The following is a 24565-nucleotide window of genomic DNA, read 5'->3' as shown; positions in this document are numbered from 1 at the left end:
GGGAGGGGGGATGTGGGTTCTCATAGAGTGTGAGGGCAGAGATCCCTGCCCGGAGTGAGAACAGAGTACCTGGGTGAGGGGAGGCCGGCCTGGGCTCTTACCCGGCGCCTTTGGGGCTTGTTCTGCCTAGTCATCGTCTGACCACCGGCATTGCACAGGTGACACTGTGGAGCGGCTTTCGCTCTGCCGGACTTTCGCTCTGCCGGACTTTCGCTGTGCCTGGTACACATGCTGTCACACCTTCTCAGAACCACCCTGCATGGCGCACAATCCCAGGGCTCTGGTGTGGTGGACAGGGGGCAAGAGGGACCAGGCTCAGCCCAACTTTGCCTTGGACCCCATCCCCCTCCTCAACCTCCCTGTCCCTTTGGGGGAGCCTCACCACAGGTGGACAGGGGTAGGGTTCCTTGGAGGTTGGGGGAGGAATAGACCGCTGGATTGGGGGTGCTTCTGGTTGGAGGAAAGAAGCTCCTAGGAAAGTCGGGGGGCCCGTAGGCACTGCTGGGGACAGGGATGGAGGAAGGCACCGCAGGCCCCAGCGCCAACAGGTCCGGACGCAATCGCTGTGTCCTGATGTTCTCTAGGAAGGTGCCTCTTGCATAGGCATCTTCTAAGGCCTGGGGATCGATGTACTCCCAGGTGGGGCTCACAGTTGTGGGAGGGTACAGCCCCGTGCTGCCATAGGCCCAGCTGGTGTATGCTGAGCCTCCTGGGGTCCCCTCCAGACAGCAGAGGCATGCATTAACCTGGAAGACTGTTTGGGGTGTGGGTGGGTATGGGAAGGAAGAAAGAAGGGAACAGAAGGTCTGAAGCCATCCTGCTTTCAAGATGCAGTGATTCCCAACAGCCCCACATGGTGGCCAGCCTTCCCACCTTCCTTCCCATAGGTTGCCAGAGCAGCTGCTGGCCATTGGGTGACTCCTGGGTCTGAGCCCCACTGGTCACTCTGGCAGCTGCAGTCACCAGCAGCCTTTTCCCAATGGGCTTTTAGCATAACTTTGTGGAGCCCCATGGGCCACTCAACTAGGGTCACCCCCACCTCCTTACCGTATTCATTCCCAATGAGGCAGTCTGGGGATGTACGTTCCCAGGTCTGCACATACACAGGGAACGTGACCCACATAGCCTCATGAAGGCTTCTGGCCATTTCTAAGATGGCTTCTTTGTGAGATTCTACCCTAGCTATGGGTCTCCATGGCAACCCCAGCAACATGGAACCCTGCCAGGATAGCCAGTGCAGCCGCTGCCTGCATATGCTCCAACTGGGGCTGGGGATCCAACCTAAACCCAGGTGCATGCCCTTGTCTGGGAATCAAACCCGAGACCCTTCGGTGCACAAGCCCATGCTCTAACCACTGAGAACACCAGCCAGTGCTCATAAGAGGGCCCATGAGAGGTTCCTGTGGGCCAGGCCTGGAAGTTGCATATGCCACTCTGCTCACTCGATTGATCAGAACTGTCACATGTCCACCTGTCATTGCAAGGGAGGCTGGGAAAGTGAGTGAGTCAGGAAGAAAGGGGAGCAGGGTTGAAAGGCCTATAGCAGTGCCTGCTACAGGATTCTGTAGACTCCCCAGAGCTACGCTGTTTCATGTGGTGGCCACTAGCCACAGTCAAGACAGTGGCTCCTGTACAAGGTGAGGGCAAGGCTTCCAGACCAAGGCTGTCAGAGGGAGTCACATCAGGGCTTCCTATACAGGGTCAGGAGGGTGTTTCCAGAGGGCAAGTTTCGGGGTTCCTATGAACGATCAGATCAGAGATTCCTGAAACGGGTCAAGTTACGGATTTCTGTTGGAAGTCAGGGAAAGGTTTCTGCAGAATTCGGTTATAGGCTCCAGCACTGTTATAGGCTAGGCTTCCTGTAGGCCATGGAGTAAGGATAGGATTAGGTCAGTAAGCCCTGTACAGCAAGTATGTCAAACTCAAAGGCTATCACGGGCCAAATAAACAAGGTTTAAGTTTATGTGGGCCGCAAAAAAAACACACAAAACCTTCAATTTTCATAGGAACATAGGATTATTTCGATAGAGACATGCTGATTACAAAGGGTTGAAATAAATGAGTCATTGTTAACATAAAATAATAGAACATTTTAAGAAAAAGTAATATTTTTTCTTGAACATTAACTTACCAGACACTGAATAACTGCACAAATTTATAAGCGTAATGCAAATCTATTTTTCTTCTTCTCTGAAAGCAAAATATTTCCTGTTATGCACACCAAACAAGTCAGTACAAGACTAATGATGTGGCAACCGGCCGCTAAAATATGTGCTGCTAGTATCAGTGGAGAGAAATGGTGCACCTGCACATAAGGTACGTAAGGAAAATGAATGCAACACAATTATAGTAATCAGTCATTAGTGAATGTTGTAGTTCGGTATTAATAATACTGTATAATAAAAGCCCAGAGACCGAATGGTGGAACGACCAATCGACCAGTGGCTATGACATGCACTGACCCCCAGGGGGCAGACGCTCAACGCAGGAGCTGCCCCCTGGGGAGTCCGTGCACTACCACAGTGGGAGTGCTGCTTGGCTGACTGGAGGCTGGGAGGTAGGTTCATGGCCACCGTGGGACTGAGGCCTACTCGGCCGCCTCAGTGCTATTGTCCCTGAGCCTGGCCCTGACCAGGTCCCCTGGAGAAGCTAGTGCTCCAGCGCCACGGAAGATGCCAGACCAGGGAGCAGCCACTCAGAGGGTGGGTCCACAGCCACTCTGCAGACTGGGATGAGCAGGCTGATCCCCACAGGCCACACCCCCCAACAGTGCTCAAATCCTGTGCACCCGGCCTCTAGTTATGTATAACAGGATATTCTAAAAATTAAGTTATGAAAATTTTTTTCTTAATTGTTTTATTGCTTAAAGTATTACAAAGGGTATTACATATGTGTCCATTTTTTCCCCCCGCCCTTGACAATCCCCTGGCCTCCCCTACCCCCCAGTGTCTTATGTCCATTGGTTATGCTTATATGCATGCATACAAGTCCTTCGGTTGATCTCTTACCCCCCTGCCTCCTGCCCCCCAACCCTCCCCGGCCTTCTCGCTGTAGTTTGCCAGTCTGTTCGAGGCTGCTCTGCCTTTGTATCTATTTTTGTTCATAAGTTTATAATGGTCTCTATTATCCATAAATGAGTGAGATCATGTGGTATTTTTCCTTCATTGACTGGCTTATTTCACTTAGCATAATGCTCTCCAGTTCCATCCATGCTGTTGCAAATGGTAAGAGTTCCTTCCTTTTTAGAGCAGCATAGTATTCCATCATGTAGATGTACCACAGTTTTCTAATCCATTCGTCTACTGATGGGCACTTAGGCTGTTTCCGAATCTTAGCTATGGTGAATTGTGCTGCTATGAACATAGGGGTGCATATATCCTTTCTGATTGGTGTTACTATTTTCTTGGGATATATTCCTAGAAGTGGGATCACTGGGTCAAATGGGAGTTCCATTTTTAATTTTTTGAGGAAACTCCATACTGTTCTCCACAGTGGCTGCACCAGTCTGCATTCCCACCAGCAGTGCACGAGGGTTCCTTTTTCTCTGCATCCTCTCTAGCACTTGTCCTTTGTTGATTTGTTGATGATAGCCATTCTGACAGGTCTGAGATGATATCTCATTATTGTTTTGATTTGCATTTCTCGAATGATTAGTGACTTTGAGCATGTTTTCTTATGTCTCTGGGCCTTCTTTATGTTCTCCTTCAAAAAGTGTCTATTTAGGTCCTTTGCCCATTTTTTCTATTGGATTGTTTATCTTCATTTTGTTAAGTTGTATGAATGAGTTCCCTGTAAATGTTGGAGATTAAACCCTTATTGGAGATAACATTGGTCCTTCTTGTTGTTTTGTTAATGGTTTCTTTTGCTGTGCAGAAGCTTTTTATTTTGATGTAGTCCCATTTGTTTATTTTCTCCTTAGTTTCCATTGCCCTAGGAGCTGTATTGATAAATATATTACTATGACAAATGTTTGCTATTTTGCTGCCAATGGCTTCTTCCAAGATTTTCATGGCTTCCTGCCTTACGTTGAAGTCCTTTATCCATTTTGAGTTTATTTTTGTGTATGGTGTAAGTTGGTGGTCTAGTTTCATTTTTTGCATGTATCTGTCCAATTTTCCCAACACCATTTATTGAAGAGACTGTCTTGACTCCATTGTATGCTCTTGCCTCCTTTGCCAAATATTAATTGAGCATAATGACTTGGGTCAATTTCTGGGTTCTCTGTTCTGTTCCATTGGTCTCTTTGTCTGTCATATGCCAGTACTAGGCAGTTTTGAGAGCAGTGGCTTTGTAATATAGCTTGATATCTGGTATTGTGATCCCTCCAACTTTGTTCTTTTTTCTCAGAATTGCTGCAGCTATTTGGGGTCTATTTTTATTCCAGATGAATTTTTGGAGAGTTCATTCTAGATCTTTGAAGTATGCCATTGTTAATTTAATGGGGATTGCATTGAATCTATGGATTGCTTTAGGTAGTATGGACATTTTAATGATGTTGATTCTACAAACCCGTGAACATGGTATATTCTTCCATTTGTTTATGTCTTCCTCTATCTCTTTGTTTTAGCATCCTGTAATTTTCTGAGTACAGGTGCTTTACCTCCTTGGTTAAATTTATTCCTGGGTTCCTTAATTTTTGTGTTGTAATGGTAAATGGGATTGTTTTTTTAGTTTCTCTTTCTGTGAGTTCATTATTGGTGTATAAAAAAGCCATAGGTATCTGGCGGTTAATTTTTTATCCTGCTATGTTGCCGAGTTCATTTATTAAGTCTACTAGTTTTTTGATGAAGTCTTTAGGGTTTTCTAAGTACAATATTATGACATCTGTGAATAAGGACAGTTTTACTTCTTCTTTTCCAATTTGGATGCCTTTTATTTCTTCTTCTTGTCTGATCGCTTTGGATAACACTTCCAGAACTATGTCAAAAAGAAGTGGTGAAAATGGGCATCCTGTCTCTTTCCTGTTCTTAGGGGAAATGGTTTTAGTTTTTGCCCATTGAGTATGATATTTGCTGTAGCTTTGTCATATAAGACTTTTATTATGTTGAGGTATTATCCTTCTATTCCCACTTTGTTGAGAGTTTTTATCAGGAAAGGGCACTGAATTTTGTCAAATGCCTTTTCTGCATCAATTGATATGATTATGTGATTTTCGTCTCTCTCAATTTGTTTATGTGGTGTATCATGTTTATTGATTTGCAGATATTGTACCAGCCTTGCATCCCTGGGATAAAACCCACTTGGTCATGGTGTATGATCTTTCTAATGTAATGCTGGATCCGATTTGCTAGAATTTTGTTGAGGATTTTAGCATCTATGTTCATCAGGGATATTGGCCTGTAATTCTCTTTCTTTGTAGTGTATCTGGTTTTGGGATTAGGGTAATGCTGGCTTCATAGAAAGAGTGAAGAAGTGTGCCTTCCTCTTGAATTTTTTGGAATAGTCTGAGAAGGATAGTTTTTAGTTCTTGGAATGTTTGGTAAAACTCCCCTAATAAGCCATCTGGCCCCTAGCTTTTGTTTGCAGGAAGTTTTTTGATGACTGCTCCAATTTCCTCCTTAGTTATTGGCCTGTTGAGTTTTTTTTTATTCTTCTTAATTGAATTTTGGAAGCTTGTATCTTTCTAAGAACATGTCCATTTCCTCTAGGTTGTTAAGTTTGTTGGAATAGAGTTGTCCATAGTATTTTTTCATAATTGTTTGTATTTCTGTAGGGTCTGTTGTTATTTCACGTCTTTCATTTCTGATTTTGTTTATTTGGGTCCTCTCTCTTTGTTTCTTGGTGAGCCTGGCTAGAGGTTCATCAATCTTTTTTATCCTTTCCAAGAACCAGCTCTTGGTTTCATTGATCTTTTTTTGTTTGTTTGTTTTGTTGTGTTTTGTTGTGGGGTTTTTTTGGTCTCTATGTCATTTATTTCTGCTCTGATCTTTATTATCTCATTCCTTCTTCACTCTGGACTTTTCTTATTGCTCTCTTTCTAGTTCTTTGTAGTAGAGTTAGATAATTTATTACCATTTTTTCTTTTCTTTTCTTTTTCTTTCTTTCTTTTTTTTTTTTTTTTTTTTTGAGGTAGGCCTGTAATGCTAGGAACTTCCCTTTTTTTAAGCCTTCCTGAAATTATCCTAATTTGAATGTGCCATGTGTTTCAGGCTGGGACTCTGGCTGATATACACTGTTATTGAGTAATAGAGGTGGGATTGAAACCCAGACCTAGTCTGGCGTCAAAGTCCATGTTCTTACTACTACACTTTTCTTATACTCTGACATCCTAACCAGAGCAGATCCAAAGGAAACACCCCACCTCATTTCAATTCAACAAACATCAGCAGAGCATCTACCAGGAGTTAGGAATCATGACAAATTGCTGAACCTTTCTGAGTCTCCTTTATCTATTTCTATGAAGTATGAATAGAATTATCTACCTAAATTGTAAGGTTGGTCTTAGGATAATGTAATATTCTCTATAAAATGCGACAGGAAAAGTATGTTACTCTTTTTTTTCCCTCAGTCTTCTACAATTCCTGGTCCATGGCAGGACTCAAATAAATGTTATTTGAATGGTTGAATACCTGGATGGACAAATGAATGGATGGATGGAACATACCTGGGTTTTGTACATTTAGACATGCTAGAGATGTGTAATATGTTAACTCCTCTTCAAGTGAAATTTGAGCATTCAAAGGGCAAATGATTTCCCAACTCCTGTTGGGGGCATTTTTCCTTCCACTTTAAGATTTAGAAGGTTGGGAAAAAGGATGAAGTCTAAATCTGCTGTCCTTGCCCAAGGATCACCCTCCTGAAAATAAATGGACCAAGTCTGTACTTATGCAAAACACTTTATATCTATTTTAAAAGCATCAATTGAACTTTTTACAGATACTTGAGACAAGACTCAAAATGTGTTCAAACATTCAATAACTTTCAAGGCAGAATTTTAATGAATTACTATAAATGCAAATTGATCAGGAGCATATAGATTTAATTTATCCTTAAGGACATGCATTTAAACATTTAAGGGGAAAATGTGTCTTTTGAAACATATTATGGATTATGTCCAGTGTACAACATTTAAAACATATTTTCAAATTTTATATGAATCTAGATCTCTGATATGCTCACGCAGTCTTCATCTAGAGATACAGATGAAAAGTAATTTTTATTTATTTATTTTTGGAAAGTTATTTTTAGTTTAAAAATGGAATTCTCAAAAGAAGCTGAAAATTGGAAGGCCAGCACTTGAGTCCCAGACTAACCATTTATTTTGTGAGCTTGGTAAAGCTGTTTACCTCTTGAGACTGTTTCTCTCTTGTGAAAACCAGATAATACCTTGTGTACTCTGCCTGCTTTTTGTTAGGATCAGATGCGATGATTTATGCCAAAACTTGGTGGTTGGTAAATTAAACAATTATTTGGTGCCATGTACACAGTAGACACTTTATAAATGTATAATATTTTCTCTTCACCTAAACATTTATTTTAATTAAATACATGACTTACTTCCTTTTTCTTTGTGCTTCCCTTTTATCATCACACACACAGTTTACAGTTCACTTAATTCTCACCAATTTGGCTAAACTACACATGGGTGCTTGTTGCTGGTTTTTTGCATTAGTTTTCCACAGACTCTGAGATTCTTTGGAAGAAGCACTAATCGAGCTTTATTCAATTAACACGAAGAGTTTGTGTTTTTATCCTGCTAGTGTAGCTTATCTATATATATAAAAGCCTAAGCGACCGAACAACCAAACAACCAGTTGCTATGATGTGCACTGACCACCAGGGGGTAGATTCTCAACACAGGAGTTGACCCCTAGTGGTCAGTGCGCTCCCACAGCCAACCTCCTGTGGCCCCTCCCCCAGGCTGGCCCCGATTGCCCTGATGGCTGGCCAAGCCAAGGGACCCACCCATCCACGAATTGGTGTACCAGGCCTCTAGTTAAAATATATTCTATGAATAATTTAGCTGATCAGCTCTGGCCCGGGCAGGAGAAACTGTGCCTGTCCCAAACTGCACCAACCTGTTCAAGGGCATTTACCTGGTGCAGTGTTTATTTATCTTTGCTGTTTCAGTAGCTTTGACTTAAAGTAACCTCCAGTGTGGAAGGCAGCCATTCAGGAATTCCAGAAGCTGTTCTCTCTAGCTCACTTTGTTCCCTGACCCCAAAGACAAAATTTGTGGTCATTTATTTTATTTTATTTTTGCTTGTATCCCTACCACATCTGAACTCTTTTTTTATTTTTTACTGTGTCCCGGGTTTCTTTATTAAAATCAGTGATAGGGGATTAAAATCAAGAGCATCACTGAACTTCACCTTCCTGCCAACCATCTCCCCAAAATCCTTACCCCACACCATTTGTACTCTTAATTCTGTAGTGAAAGGAACTTGATCCCAAAGCCCTGGGACAATCTCGGGTTCTTTCCCTTGCTCCCAGGCCTGGGAAGGCAGGCAGCTCAGTTTGAGTGCATGGGAGAGCCCAGAGTGGTGACGGGCACAGCGGGAAAGGCCTCACCCTCAGGGAACTGGACCGTGGAGTACAGTGTAGTGAAGTGAGGGCCCGCATAGCCTGGGCCAAAGTGGGGCCCTGGGGCCACAGGAAAGGATACTGGTCCCCCTGAGAAAGGAGGCCCAGGAGCCTCAAAATCCTCTCGTTGAGAATAGTCACTGCTCCATCGTTTGCCCTTCTAGCGACGGCTGCAGAACCGCACTCGGACCACGTCCTTCGCCAGCCCGAGCTGCTGGGCGATGTGGCTGATCTGCTGCAGGGCGGGCTTCGGGCACTGCAGGAATATGCTCTCCAGGTTGCCCTTCACTCGGGTCTCCATACTCGTCCGCTTTCTCTTTTGGGCCTGCAGCAGGGTCTCTGGTTTGCGTATCTCCTGCAGGTTCTCCTTGTTATCAGCTCCCTCCACCCACTTCTGCAGCAGGGGCCAGAGCTTCACATGTTCTTCAAACTGAGCTGCAGAACCTCAAAGCACAGATGGTCGTTTGGCTGAACACCTTGCCAAAGAGAACGCCCAGAGTAAGCCCCACATAGGCCTGGGTGTACCCCAGGGTGATCCTCCTCTGCTTCAGGAGCTTGGCGAATTGCTCATGTCCTTCTGCAGAGCTCTCATGCTCTCCTCCTTGGGGTTGAGCTCCAGCTTCTCCTTGTCCAGCTTCAGGGCCCCAGGCAGGACAGCACAGGGCTCGGGGGAGGCCCCCTCGGAGTTCCTCTCCACCCTGGCTACTGCCTCGTCCTCATGCTAGGGGGCCTCCAGGCTGCCTTGGGGTGCCAGCCCCACTCCAGCCTGAGGTCCACAGTAGGCCATCCCCCTGCAGAACTCATATGGCGGGGGGTATGGGGGGAAGCCCTGGGTGCAAGCCCCAGATAGATGGCAGAGCCGCCGGAGGGCCCTGGAAGCCCAGCCAGGTCGGAGGGTCAACCCAGCCTGGCTCCCGCCCTCCTTGCCCATCGCCTCCACCACCTGGTGAGGGTGAGAAGGCAAAGTTGGAAGCCAGGGGTCCTGCCATGGGAAGGATGGCACCCCAAGCCGGGGGCCTGGTGGAAGGAACTGAACTCTTTTAAAGAGACATTTGTAACTTTTTATTTTAAATTTAGATATAGAGAAATAATTTTAGATATAGAGAAATATTGCAAAAATAATAAAAAAGAAGCCTCTTGCTCTTCACCCAGCTTCCACTAATGTTAACATCTTATATGCCAACTAGAGGCCCAGCGCATGAAATTTGTGAACTGGTTGGGGGTGGTCTCTCAGCCCAGATTGCAAGAAGGCACAGGCCAGGCCAAGGGACCCCGTCGGTGCAGGATCAGGCCAGGGAGAGACCGTGGAAGGACTCCAGGGTGTGTCCTGCCAGTCTGCTCAGTCCCTGATGGGCCGGACCCAACAGCAAACTAACCTACCAGTGAGAGCATCTACCCCCTGGTGGTCAGTACACATCATAGTGAGTGGTTGAGTGGCCTTAGCATAGCATTAGCATATTACACTTTGATTGGTTGAATGGCTGACCAGACAACCAGACACTTAGCATATTAGGCTTTTATATATAGGATAGTACAATTGCCAAAAATAAGATAGTGGTGTTGGCACAATATTAACTAAATTATACACTTTATTTTTATTTCACCAGTTTTTCCACTAACGAACATTATCTGTTCCAGAATACAAATGAATGCACCAAATTTTACTTAGTCATAATTTCTCCAAAGTCTTCTCCATTCTGTGACATTTCTTCACTCTTTCCTTGTTCTTTATAACCTTGACCCTTTGGTCAATTACTTTGTAGAATGTCTTCCAATTTGAGTTTCTATGATGTATTGTCATGATTGTATTAAGGATATGCATTTTTGACAAGAGGACCACAGAAGTGATGTTGTGCTCTTCTCAATACATCATATCAGAGGATACATGACAGCAATATGTCTTTTGACTGGTGATGTTAACCTTGATCAGTTGAATAAGGTGGTGCCTGCTGAATTTCTTTACTATAAAATTAATAAATGTCTTGGGAGAGATACTTTTAAGGTATGGAAATACTCAGTTTCTCCTCAAATGGTTGTTGACTACTTTTGGCATTCATTAGTAGATAGCTTGTCTTTAAAAATTACTACCGTGATGTTCTACTGGTGGTTGTGTATTTTCCTCATATAATTTTTGGGAAGACACAAACAGTCCAGGGGTGGGGAACGTCTGGCCTGTGAAATCACTTGGTCTGGCCATGCCAAGGCATTAGGGGTGAGTAAATTAAATATCTGACCTATTATAGCAGGCTAATTTTTAAGTGGATAATTTTGTATGGCCTGTGAATGATAGTATATACCCAAATGGCACTTGGCAGAAAAAAGGTTCCCCACCCCTGATTTAGTCTATAGCACTGGCTAACTCAGGGGTGGGCAAACTTTTTGACTGGAGGGCCACAATGGGTTCTTAAACTGGACCGGAGGGCCGGAACAAAAGCATGGATGGAGTGTTTGTGTGAACTAATATAAATTCAAAGTAAACATCATTACATAAAAGGGTACGGTCTTTTTTTTTTAGTTTCATTCATTTCAAACGGGCCGGTTCCGGCCCACGGGCCATAGTTTGCCCACGGCCCAAATATTTAAAGAAATAATATGACCTTTTCACAAAATCTTTTCAAAGATAGAAGAGGAGGGGACTTCCCAACTCATTCTATTATAATATTATTACCCTGATACTAAAGTCAGATAAAGATATCACAAGAATAAAACCACAGGATCCATTGATTAATTTAATACAACATAATAGAAAAAAAAGATTAAAACCATATGATCATTTGAATAGATGTAGAAAAATCATTTGACAAAATCCAACAACCTTTGATGATAAAAACAAAAAGCCACAACACTCAACAAACAAGGAATGAAAGGAAACTTCTTCAAAATGATAAAAAGCATCTATTACAAACCCACAGCTAATATCATACTTAATTGCAAAAGACAATGTTTTTCCCCTAAGATCAGAAAGAAGACAATAATGTCTGTTCACACCCCTTCCATTCAACACTGTAATGGAGGCAAGGAAATGAAACAAAAGGCATCCAGTTTGGAAAGGAAAACATAAAACCATCAATTTTCTCAGATAACGAACTTATATATAGAAAATTCTAAGGAATCCATTACAATTATTAGAACTAATAAGTTTTGCAAGTTTCTAAGAAAGAAGATTAATAAACAAAAGACCAATTGTATTTCTATATGCTAGAAATAAATAATCTAAAATTAGGAAAAATTCCATTTAAAATAGTATCAAAAAGAATAAAGTACTTAAGAATAAATTTAGCAAAAGAGAAAATTAAAAACATTGAAAAAACTAAAAAAACTTTGAAAACTAAAAAACATTGCTGAAAGAAAATAAGATATAAATAAATGGAAAGACATCCCATGTTTATGGACCAGAAGACTATTGTTACAATGTCAATACCAAAATTATCCATAGATTTAATATAATTTCCAAGGAAATTTCAGCTGGCTTCATTCCCTAAATTTGCAAACTGATCCAAAAATCCATATGGAAATTCAAGAAACACAGAATAGCTAAAACAATCATGAAAAACAACATAGTTTGAAGAGTCATACTTCGTGACTCCAAAATGCTAAAAAACAATAGTAATTAAGACAGTGTGTTTCTGCCGAAACCGGTTTGGCTCAGTGGATAGAGCGTCGGCCTGCGGACTGAAGGGTCCCAGGTTCGATTCCGGTCAAGGGCATGTACCTGGGTTGCGGGCACATCCCCAGTGGGAGATGTGCAGGAGGCAGCTGATCGATGTTTGTCTCTCATCGATGTTTCTGACTCTCTATCTCTCTCCCTTCCTCTCTGTAAAAAATCAATAAAATATATTAAAAAAAAAAGACAGTGTGGCATAAGGATAGACATATAGGTCAATAAAATAAAATTGATACTCTGGAGCTAAATCCTCATATTTATGGTTGACTAGAATATGAAGAAATTGGAATCCTCATACACTGCTGATAAGAGTGTAAAATGGTGCGACTGAGAGCCTGGAAATAAATCTTCACATTTATAGTCAATTGACTTTCAACAAGTGTGACAAGACAAGTCAATGAGGAAAAATAGTCTTTGGAAAACAGTCTTATAGTTTATCAAAATGCTGAACATAGAGTTATCATATGACCCAGCAATTCCACATAAAAATTTGAATATTCATAGCATAAATGTTTAATTTTGATATCTTAGAGGATTTTTGATAAATCGTTCTATGATGGGTTTCTAGTTTAATTTTATTATCATCATAGGACATACTTTGTATGATTTCTTTAATATTAAATATGCTCTTTGATTTTTGACACAAGATATGGCCTATCTTTGGGAATGTTCCATGAGTACTTGAAACGAATATGGATTCTTATTGGTTTGCATTCTCTATAAATGACATTAAGTCAGGTTGTTTGATATTGTTCAGTTACTCTGTGGTCTTAGTGACTTTCTTGGTACTTGTTCTACCAATATACTGGTAGTATTGAATTCCAGCCATATATTTTGAAACTCTGTTTTTAGATGCATGCAAATATAAAATTGCTATGTCTTATTAAAGAATCTGCCTCTTAATTATTATGTAATGTTCCCCTTTACCTCTGATAATGTTACTTTTTCTGAAATTTACTTTGTCTGATAGTGATATAGCTACCAGCGTCTTTATAGTGTTTACATCATACATCTTTTTTTCATTATTTTATTTTATTTATATCTTTCTATTTTAAGTGGATTTATTGTAGCAGCATATAGTTGGGTGTTGCTTTTTTAAATCCAATATGACTGTCTTTTATTTAGAGTTTTTAAACCATTCTCATTTAATGTGATTATTAATACAGTTGGATTAAAATCTACCATCTTGCTAGTTTTTCTACTTGTTCAACTTGTCTCAGAAAGTGGTAATTCTCCTTCATTTTTGAAGGTATTTTGTGGTCTTTAGAAATTCTGGATTAAAAGACTTGCTTTTCTTTCTGCAGTTTAAAGTTCTCATGCACTGTCTTCTGGTTTGCATGGTTTCTGACAAGAAGTCTACAGTAGTTTTTATCCTTCTTCCTCTGCATGTGATTCGCCTTTTTTTCCTCTGGATGCCTCAAGATTTTCTTTTTGTATTTTGTTTTCATCAATTTTATGACTTTACATCTAGGTGGGTGTTTGGGGGTAGATTTTCTTATTCGGTATTTATCTTTATTATTGTCCTAAATTTCTTGGATCTGTAGTTTAGTGTTTGTCATTAACTCTTGAAATTTTTCAGCTATTATTTCTTCTTCCCCATTCTCTTTATCTTTTCCTTCTGGGATTCCAATGTGTGTATGTTAGACTACCTGCTGTTGTTCCATAGGTCTTGAATGCTCTTATCTCTTTTCTTTTCTATTTTTTTCCACACACATTTCTCTTTGTGTTTACTTTTGATCATTTCTATTGACCTAGCTTCAAATTCACTGCTTCTTTCCTTGGCTGTGTCAGCTAATGAGTCAGTCAGAGATGTTCTTCACGTGTTACTGTGCTTTTCATTTGATGTGTCCTTATAGGTTTTATCTCCCTGTGGAAATGTCCCACCTGGTTATGCATGTTGTCCACCTATACCACTAGGGCCTTTAGCATATTACTTATGTCTACATGTTATTCAACATCTGTGTTATCTCTGTATCTAGTTATGTTGATTTCTTTGTCTCTTGAAAGTGTTTCTTATTCTTTTCTGTATGCTTCATTTTGTGTAGTAAAGATCAAAGTAAATAGTTTTTATGCCTGGAAATGGTTATGCCTTTCCTTTCACTAAGCCTTTAGCATGGAGGTCTGAGTTAATCTTGTCACAAATTAAGCTGGGTTTGAGGTTTGTTGTTACTTTAGTGTACCTTCAGTGCAATGCAGAGTTGAAATTCCTCTAACAATACGTGGTGTTTAGGCTGGAGCCTAGCTTTTAGAGGGATTTTTTTTCAGTATCATATCAGCTTTATGTTTTCCTTTCTTAAAAATATATTTTTATTGATTTCAGAGAGGAAGGGAGAGAGAGGTAGAAACATTAATGATGAGAGAGAATTATTGATCAGCTACCTCCTGCATGCCCCACACTGGGAATGGAGCCCACAACCCAGGAATGTGCCCTGACCAGGAATAGAACCATGACCTCCATGCCAGCTGGGCTATGTTTTCCTTTTAACTGTGACTCTCTCCACAGTCTTGCAACTCTTCTGGCAGTAGTCCACTATTACTTGTTACTTAACATTTGTTAGGTGGTTGTAGGAAAGCATGGGAATGGGCTATCTATTCTTCTGATTAAACCTCAGTTTTAGGCAGATGCTCTGTCCCAGGATCTCTGGTATGTGGCCTTTTTAGTGCTCCAGTATCTACCCCATATATATTTCAGGGCCCTGTACCCATTGCTGCTCTTCCCTCAGGGGTATAGGTTTCTTTTATTCTGGTCTCTACTCCCAGTTTCAACAGGTTTTCAACAATGCTCTATGACAACAGTGACTATTATGCCCTTCCTTGTGTAGATTAAGGTTTTTGTTCCATAGAGGATATAGGGGGAAAGGTCTAGGCAGAGTTTCCTGCCATTTGTACAATGGCTGGTATTCTCTCCAAGGACTTCAACATGAGGGATGCTTTCTCAGCACTCTCAGCAAGTGGGATCCATGGAGAAAAGCTTGCCTTATATCTGCATCAAGGAACTTCTGCCCCAGGTAAATATCCTGTCTCCAGAATGTCTGCCTCTCCTTTAATTTCAGGCTACTTGGTTATCCTGCTACTCAGTTCTCTCAAGAAAATGTATGTACACCCAATTTTTCTGGTCTTTTGTATTGTATAGGGGGGAAGGACTCTCTTCATCTTTATCATTCCCTGTATTGAAATCAGAAATCCCTCAGGGAGATGTTCAAAAGCAATTTTCAACTACCTTCATAGCAAAGAGGTTACTCTACCAAGGGCCATAGGGTTGCAGCTCCAATGGCATGGCTACAGATGATTGTTCAGATCAGTCTACTATGAAACAAAAGACAAAGGTAAGATGATATTGAACATTATATTCTGGGAAAAGCTTTATAGCATTTTCTCATCTACCTTTAAGCTGGCAGAAACTTCCCTGTGTCTCTAGTCTAGTCCCTTCCATAACCAATCACTCAATAACAAGAAGGTGAAAATTTGATGTAATTGTAAATTCACATTGTGTTTGTGCATTTTATTTAGTCCATTGCATCCTGAGGTCTGTATCATCTTTAATCCCAAGGCAAATAGAGAATTAATCCTTAAATAATTGATAGTTGTAAGCAAACAAGAGCTGCTTGGGTGCCTTTTGCCACTATGCCTTCAAACAACTGCAGCTATAGATCCAGCCTATACTCACTGAATCCAGCAGTCAAAGCCAGACCCTCATTTCAGTTACAGGCTAACTGTTCTTCCCTCAAAACCTAGTGACCTCCTGGTGGTTCCCAAATCTGGCTTTATACAGACATTACTTAGTGCGCCCACACCAGAGATTCTGAGACAGTATATCTCATGCAATAAATCTGTGTTTTTGACAAGTTTTCCAGCTGATTCTGATGCAGCTGGTTTGTCTTTAGAACCAGGAAAGCTGGGGATGCAGTCTGGATCCTTAGTTCTTGATTCCTTAGATGGTGTGTAAACCACAGTCAGGGTTACACTGATGAGACATTAGTACCCACAGGGTCTGTGACTCTTTTTTTAGCCACACATTTTAAATTCCTTAGCATTGGCATCTGACCATTTATTACTAGGAGTTTGTGGGCTTCAACCCCACTCCAGCCAACACTCTATCATGAGGCGTGCCATTGCCTAACATTTTGCCAAGACCTGGGTGTGAAGGCAGCCTACGCGATAGCCCCTGAAGACCCTTGACTCCTGATATTCAGTTTTGTAGTCCACTCTCATATTTGTGCCATGGTTCATTTTTGTGACAAGTAGCATGTGGCAGAAATGATGGTATGTCACTTTCAATATCCTATCTAATAAAGAGGGAATATGCTAATTGACCCTCACACCATAGCCAAGATGACGGCACCCATAGCCAATAAGAAGGGAATATGCTAATTGACTTCCCTGCCCTCAAAGATGGCGGCACCCACAGCCAGTGAGGAGGGAATATACTAATTGATTGCCACACCCTCAAAGATGGTGTTGCTCAAAGCCAATAAGGAGGGAATATGCTAATTGACTGCCATGCCCTCAAAGATGGTGGCGCCCACCGCCACAAGATGGCTGGCAGGGGAGGGCAGTTGTGGGTGACCAGGCCAGCAGGGGAGGGCAGTTATGGGTGACCAGGCTGGCAGGGGAGGGCAGTTGGGGGTGACTGGGCTGGCAGGGGAGGCCAGTTGGGGGTGACTGGGCCGGCGGGGAGGAGTTAAGCATCAATCAGGCTGGCAGGGGAGTGGTTAGGGGGTGATCAGGCAGGCAGGCAAGCGGTTGGGAGCCAGCAGTCCCAGATTGTGAGAGGGATCCCAGATTGGAGAGGGTGCAGGCTGGGGTGAGGGACATATCCCCCACCCCCGTGCACAAATTTTGTGCACTGGGCCTCTAGTTAGGTTATAAAAGACTGCAGCTTCTGTCTTGGGAACTTTCTCTCAGATTACTCTCTGAGGAAAGCCATGTTGTAAACAGTTCTGCAGAGAGGCCCACATGGCCTATGTTTCATTCTTTCTGTCAACAGTCATATAAGTGAGTTTGAAAGTGAATTCAAGATGACTGTAGTCTTAGTTGACAACTTGACTGCAGCATCCTGAGAGACCCTGACCCAGAGCCATCCAGCAAAGCCTCTCCCAAAATTCAAATCCTCAAAAACTCTGAGATAATCAACGTTTATTGTTTTAACCTTCTAAACTGTGGGGTAATTTGTTCTGCAGCAATAGATAACTGATACACTGGGTCACACCCACAGATGAATTGAGGAGGCAAAAACCAAGGACAGGCCTCTCCTGACTTTAGGAAAGGTTGGTTTTCTAGAAGGCTGCAGACAGATTCCATCTGCTTTCACAAACATGTTCATTTCTTCAGATAGCTTCCCTAGTCCATGCTGACATGAAAATCAAGGACAGGGCAGCTTAACTATGTAGTTTCTAAGTACAATGGAATCTGAGGGAAGCCAGGCTCATCACAGCTATCATGTGATTAAAACATCCCTTTCTGATTTCACCTTTTCAAAAGCACCTGATTACCATGGTGATTGACACTATAATAACAGGCAGCCAGTGGGTAAGAAAACAATGGAACTATGTGCTGTACAGAAAACAGGAGACTTGCCCACACATTAGGCCTCTGACAAGGAAGCTTCCAGGATTCATGGAGTTATGCTGTGAAGGGCAGGAATGTTGGCACTCACAGAAAGCAAGAGGCAAGCAGTTTCTGGTCAGCATAAAGCAGCCAGGTGAAAGGCAACTACTCAAGCAATTGTATAAAGGGAGGCCATTGTGCTGCCTTGATTTGGGCAAACATGGCAGAATAGAATATGCCAGATCATCATAAAACTTCTGGAGTGTAAAACAATGAAGACAAGCTCTATCAAGTTTGGGTCAGTGGATAGAGCATTGGCCTGTGGACTGAAGGGTCCCAGGTTCGATTCCAGTCAAGAGCATGTACCTCAGTTTCAGGCTCGATCCCTGGTCCCAAGTCATGTGTGCAGGAGGCAACCAATTGATGTCTCTCTCACATCAATATCTCTCTCTCTGTCTCTCCCCCGCCCTTCCACTCTCTCTAAAAAAAATCAATGGGAAAATATCCTCGGGTGAGGATTTAAAACAATGAGGACAATTCAAGTCAATTCATGTCAATACGCACTAAGCATGTACATCTAATCCAGGTACTAATTTGGGGGGATACATGAGACTATTAAAAGGTGTGATTCCTATGCTTAAAAAGCTGACATGCACGCTGTGGAGGTGTGAGGTCTCTGCACTTTAACAAGCCAGGCCATAAAGCAACATAGTCATCTTGGTTATTCTGTTTGTACACCTCTCCCATCTACTTCCCTCTCCAGCTTTCCTTGCCCTGATCTGTGCTGTACAACAGACCATTTCCTGGGCAACTTTGTCTTCTGGCTTTTAGTTGGAATCAGCCAATTGAAGCACTCACAGTAAACTGGAAGATAAAAGGATAGAAAAGAGATCAGGTAAGGTTTTCCTTGCCCCTGCCCTGCTTTAGGCCACTTTTTGACAGTGGCCGCATCCCCCTGTCTAGAGTTTCTGCTAGGTGGGCCCTACTCCAGGGCTCCAGGTCACACTGGCTTTGGTAACACTTTTCCCTTCCCTTGTCTCAGCAGGCCTTGAGGTAGTCATGGTCTCCTGCTATTGCTTATCTCTAGAGACTTTGACATCCCTACTTGGTGGCCTTAACCCAGCCTCTTCTTCCATGTGTAGACTTTTCATTATAGTCTTTTAAACAACCTGAGCTAGATTGTTTCCCAACAAAATCCTGTCCTGACTAATGTAAAAGCTTATTCATTCATTCATTCATTCATTCTATAAGTACTTATTAAGGCTTTTTTATACACCAGGAGCTATGCTAGGCACTGGTGATTCAGGGGCAAACCCAATTTATTCTGAAGCCTGCTATAACAAACATTTTAGTATGGAAGGGAGAAAATAAACATATATATATATGTTAGAGGCCCGGTGCATGAAATTCGTGCACGGGGGGGTGGTTCCCCTCAGCCCAACCTGCACCCTCTCCAATCTGGGACATTCCTCTCACAATCTTGGACTGCTGGCTCCTAAATCGCTCACCTGCCTGCCTGCCTGGTCACCCCTAACTGCCCCACCCCTGCCAGCCTGATCACCCCTCACTGCCTCTGCATGCAGGCCTGATTGCCCCTAACTGCCCCCGCCCCCACCGGCCTGGTTACCCCTTACTGCCTTCCCTGCTGGCCTGGTCACCCCTAACTGCCCCCCTCTGCTGGACTGGTCACCCCTGTCTGCCCCTGCCAGCCTGGTCACCCCCAAGTACCCTCCTCTGCCAGCCTGGTCGCCTCAAACTGCCACCCCCGCCGCCCGCCAGCCTGATTGCCCCATGCAGCCTGCTGTTCAGTCATTTGGTCATCCCTCACTACCCCCCCTGCTGGCCTGGTCGCCCCATGTAGCCTGCTTGTTCAGTTGTTTGGTCGCCCCTCACTAACCCCCCTGCTGGCCTGGTCATAGGCAGCCATCTTGTGAGTATATGAGGGTTAATTTGCATATTACCTCTTTATTATATAAGATATACGTGTGTGTGTGTGTGTGTGTGTGTGTGTGTGTGTGTGTATAATCTCAGTCAGTGTAAGGCAGTAAAAATAAAGTTAAAGCAGGGCAAAAAAATTGTTAAACTGATAGAGATGTGAGAGGAGCTGTTTTAGATAGGAAAATCAAGGAACCCCTAAAAATGTGACATTTCAACAGAGAGATAAATAAATTTAGGGAACAAACCATACAGATATTTAGAGTAAATCTGAAAGGGCACATGGAAAATTATCAGCTCTAGATCAAACCAAGAACATATGCTATACCATCCTTCCACTCTTCACCTCCATGAGTCTTCTCTCCAATCTAAATTTCTCTCTCATCTCCAAATTAAACATTTTTTTAAAACACCTAAGTATATCAAATGTAAATAAGGAGAGGGTTAGATTCAGTGACTGGGCCAAGAACAGCCGGATAAAATGCTTTTATACCCTTTAATTGATGGTATGTGTTTTGGGAAAATATTTCGATGTCAAGAAAAAAAGTAGTTAAAGGGACTCAATAGAGGTTGCTGGTTTTATTCAGATGATGCAAATCAAGGAGCACCTCAAAATTAAGTAACTCCCTAAGCTGGAGCAGGTTTGGAAAAGAGAGAGTTTGTGACTTTGATTTTATCCTAAGTTGCAGTTTTTTCTATAACTGCTACAAAATCTGTGCTTGGAATTATTGGGATAGGTTGGTTTTCATGCCTCTGTCTTGGGATCACTGAAGCCATCTCATGTCAGCAGCTGACAGAACAGACATTCTCCCCAAGATGTATCTTTGTAAACCTTGAGAGTTGTCTGTAAGCTGTCTGATGTCAGTCAAAGTTCAGGGGAGTGGGACATAGAAAATGAAAATAAAATGGAAAAGAGAAGAGAGAGAGAAAGGGAATGGAAGTAAAGGTCTCAATAGGCAAAAGTAGGGTCTGCTTTAATTCTTTTATAGTTCCTCTTGGCCAAAATAAATAACTTTCATCTCCAGGCAATCTTTTGGGAGAGAAAACAAAATTTCAGGGATATACAAGGTTCAGGAATTGAGTCAGAAGTCTCTCAGAGTGGGCTGGAGGAACAGTTTGTTCTTTGGTCTTCTGTCATTCATCATAGTTTGGACCATCTGCTGGTCTTGGTTAGATGTGATTGGATGCATTTGAGAAGGAGTATGCCTAACAGAAGAAAAAGAAAATGATCGCTAGCCCTTGGGGGAAATTTTATCCCAACGTTTGTATTCCTGTTGTTAATACCCAGGGAAAGAAGTCCCTTCTCCAAACACCTGATGATGATCTATAAGTCCCAGAGTATAGGACTACATCTTTAACTCAGCAAATATTTTCCTTGGTTTCACAGATGTGTTCACTCAACAAAAAAAGTATCAGGAAGTTTGGGGGGAATGTGTGTGCAACAATCATTGATAACTGCAAAATTAATAAGCACAAAGCAGTGGGAGAACATAGTTCCATCCAATTGGCTGGCAAAAAACAATAATCAGTGGACATGCGCACACACAAATATGAATCCATTGGGCTTTTTCAGGTGTAAACCACTCCTACTTTTATCTTTGTAGTTTTCCTGGATGAAGCTGGCATAATGATATTCACCCCCTTAAACTGGGTTTGGCAGGTTTCATTACAATAGATCAGGCTCATGAATTGAAGATTAGAAACAAATGTTTCCTTTTGAAAAAAAAAAAAAAAACAGCCCCCCCCCCCTCTTTAGGATGTGAGGCTTTCTCCTATTTCTAGGGCTTATCATATCTAGAGGTGTTATTTCTATGAGGGTTAGCTAAATCTTCATTTTGGTGGCCATTTGGCCTTGTCAAACAGATTCTGTCACCTCCTGATTCTATTAAAAGGTGTGCTAACTGATATAGATAAGAGTTTCTCAATACATGTATCTATCCTTTCAAGGATTTGGTAGATTTTTTTACTATGTCTTGGAGATCAGCCCAAGCCCAGGATTTGAAGATAATTGCAATTGAGATGCTGGATTTGGTTCAGGCCTTCTTGGGAGGAAGCAGGGAAAGTCTAGGTCTAAAGGTGAGAGGGAGCTGAGAAAAGGCAGGAGGTGAAAGGAGGCAGGAAAACAAGGAGGTAGGCCAGAGAGAAATGGGATTATAAGAGGCAGAATCAGCTAGACAGAGATGAGTCCATTATTATGGAGGGAGAAGGCTGAAGTTATTTAAGAGAGACCTCCACAGATGGGAGTGTGCCTGAATCGTTCTCTTTTTGTTGCTTCCTCTTTTTTAAAAAAAATATATTTTATTAATTTTTTACAGAGAGGAGGGGAAAGGGATAGAGAGTTAGAAACATCGATGAGAGAGAAACATCGATCAGCTGCCTCTTGCACGCCCCGCACTGGGGATGTGCCCGCAACCAAGGTACATGCCCTTGACCGGAATCGAACCTGGGACCCTTCAGTCCGCAGGCCAACGCTCTATCCGCTGAGCCAAACCGGTTAGGGCTGTTGCTTCCTCTTACATGTTAAAGAAAACTACCCATTTTAAGTTAGCTATTTTATTTTGTTCTAAGGCACCATGTAAATTTACAAGTTTTGACTTGTCCCAGGAGCCCCAAGGGGCTGCTGAAGTTCAATATAATCCCTCCTGAAGTCCCATCACTCAGAGAGAAACTTAACAGTTACCTCATAATGGTAGAATATATGCCCAGTGGGAATGCATGGGGGTTGGGTACATTGTGTTTACCATAGTAAAAGTGGTTCTAAATAGAAGAAGAGGGAAGGACCTTGACCTACCTTAAGACCATCAAATGATCTACTTGCCCAGAGAATCCCAAAAGACAAAAGGAAAATAGAAGCAGGGATTTCTCAAACAATAGGTTAACCCTTTCAAAGAACCAAGCCTGAACCCTTCTGGCAACAAGAAAAAATGGGAGCACAAGATCGGAGGGGGACTGACCTCTGGATCCAACAGCTGTCACCAAGAAGGGAGGAAGCTAAGGTTCCTCATCATATTCTGTCCTCTGAAACCTCAGCAGGATACAGGGCTTATCTAGACTCCAAGTGATGGCATCAAACTGTCGCGAAAAAAGTGGTTATGGCCCAAATAGAGGTTGGAGGCTTTATTCAGCTGATGTGCATCAGGGGGCCCCTCAAAATGAGGTAACTCTCTGAACTAAAATAGGATTGGGATTGTTAAAGAATAAGAAGAGGGGGGTATGTGACTTTTTTCTTGTCCCAAGTTACAGGTTTTTTTTTTCTTTTAATCTGTAACTGCTGCAAAAGTTGCTGTTGGAAAGGTTAGGCTAGAGTGATTTCCATGCCTCTTTCTCAGGTCGCTAGTGCAATATCATTTTGGCAGATGACAGAACAGTTCTTTCAAGAGTGATTTGCAAGAGTGGTTGTCTGTTAGCTGTCTAATGGCAGTTAAGGTTCAGGTGAGCAGGAGATAGAAGAGAAGAAAAGGGCAAGAGAAAAGACAGGAGAGGGTAAGGAAAGCAGTCAAAAGTCTAAGCAAGAAAAACTGGGGTCTGTTTTAATTTTTTTATAATAGTAAATAATAACCTGACTTCATTTAGGGGCATGACCCACTCAGGACATTACTCCTTTAACCACTTGGTGAGAATTGGGTTTGAGTCTGTGCATTGCATCTCCTAGGCCCTTGGCAATGGCCCTCTCAAATGTAGCGAGTCCTTTGGCTACTGCAATAGCAGCTGAAAGCAAACCCCTAATGGGCAGGTTTTCTATTACTGAAACTGCAGCTAGCCAGGGAATGGGAGGCAGAAAAACTGGATAAATTTTCTGGAACAATGCATTCCTGAACTCTACCCAGCCACACCCTTGCCACACCCAGAGGCACTGGCCACTCCTGAACATGGAATTCACACGCAAGCCAGCGGCTAAGTTCAGAGCTCAGGAACACCTTTGTCTATGAGGAAATGTGCTAGTCTAATCTTTTCCCTCTTCCCAGAGGCTACTAACATGAGAGGCTCACACAGTCTTGCATTTCCCTGCCCAGCAGCGGGTCACAGACTGACTCATTGACAAGCAAACATTAAGTAACTACTCTGCGCCAGCCTCCGCGAGTACAAAAATGCATAACACCAAGTTATGAATAAAGAGCTGATAAATGTAGCTTTATTCATACATTTATTTGCTCAATAATGTGTTCTCTCAGAAAAGGCAAAATCCACCATTTACAGGACCTGAATATCAAATCATTAGGAAGTTCAAAGTCTTGAAGTTTTGTGTAAGGATGAGAGAGGTCAAAGGTGAGGAGAAAAGATAGAACCTGAGATAGCCTACTTCCTGGATGACTTCAGTCAAAGTATCAGGTCTTCGCCTAGAAGCCAATGATGGAGCCACGACTCAATCACAGCAGCTGGAATATGAGTTCAAGAGCAGGAAAAGGGAATCTGGGTAAGGCATCAGCACCGTCCACTACCACTCCCTCCATCATTTTCTTCTAAATTAGGCAGGAGTCAGAAAACTTTTTTTCTGCAAAGAGCCAAATAGTAAATAGTTTAAGCTTTTGCCATTTGGTCTCCATCACAACCACCCAACTCTATCATTGTAAGTACAAAAGTCACCATAGACAAAATACAAATAAATGGACAATAAAATTTTATTTTCGAAAACAAGAAACTGTGTTTTCTGCCTATCCTTTTGGAGACAAGGAGTAATCTTGGTCTGTCACTAGCACCAGGTATGAGAGGCAGATGTGGACTGTGGTGGAAAAGACTGGGCTTCTAATTGCAGCTCTGGCTGTCCCAGCTTTTTCAGTTGCCAGTGCCAGAAACCGAACTCAAATGAACTCAAGGAAAATGGAGTATGGGACAAGGAGTGCTCAGGTAACCTAACCATGGGTAAGCTTTAGGACCTGCCCTCTGCTTATTCAACAT

The 24565-nt window shown here is 42.4% G+C and overlaps 1 pseudogene across 1 annotated transcript; it reads right to left on the bottom strand.

The window, feature by feature from the left end:
* Positions 1-8452: 8452 nt before the first annotated feature.
* Positions 8453-9512, bottom strand: LOC308536104 (POU domain, class 5, transcription factor 1-like; annotated as a pseudogene). Its single transcript has one exon. The product of its transcript is annotated as a POU domain, class 5, transcription factor 1-like (transcript).
* Positions 9513-24565: the final 15053 nt, after the last annotated feature.

Source organism: Myotis nattereri (genome assembly GCF_964212035.1).
Source record: "Myotis nattereri genome assembly, chromosome: X".
NCBI lineage: Eukaryota > Metazoa > Chordata > Mammalia > Chiroptera > Vespertilionidae > Myotis > Myotis nattereri.
The sequence above is the reverse complement of the archived record's forward strand: the minus strand, read 5'-3'. Positions and strand labels throughout refer to the sequence as shown.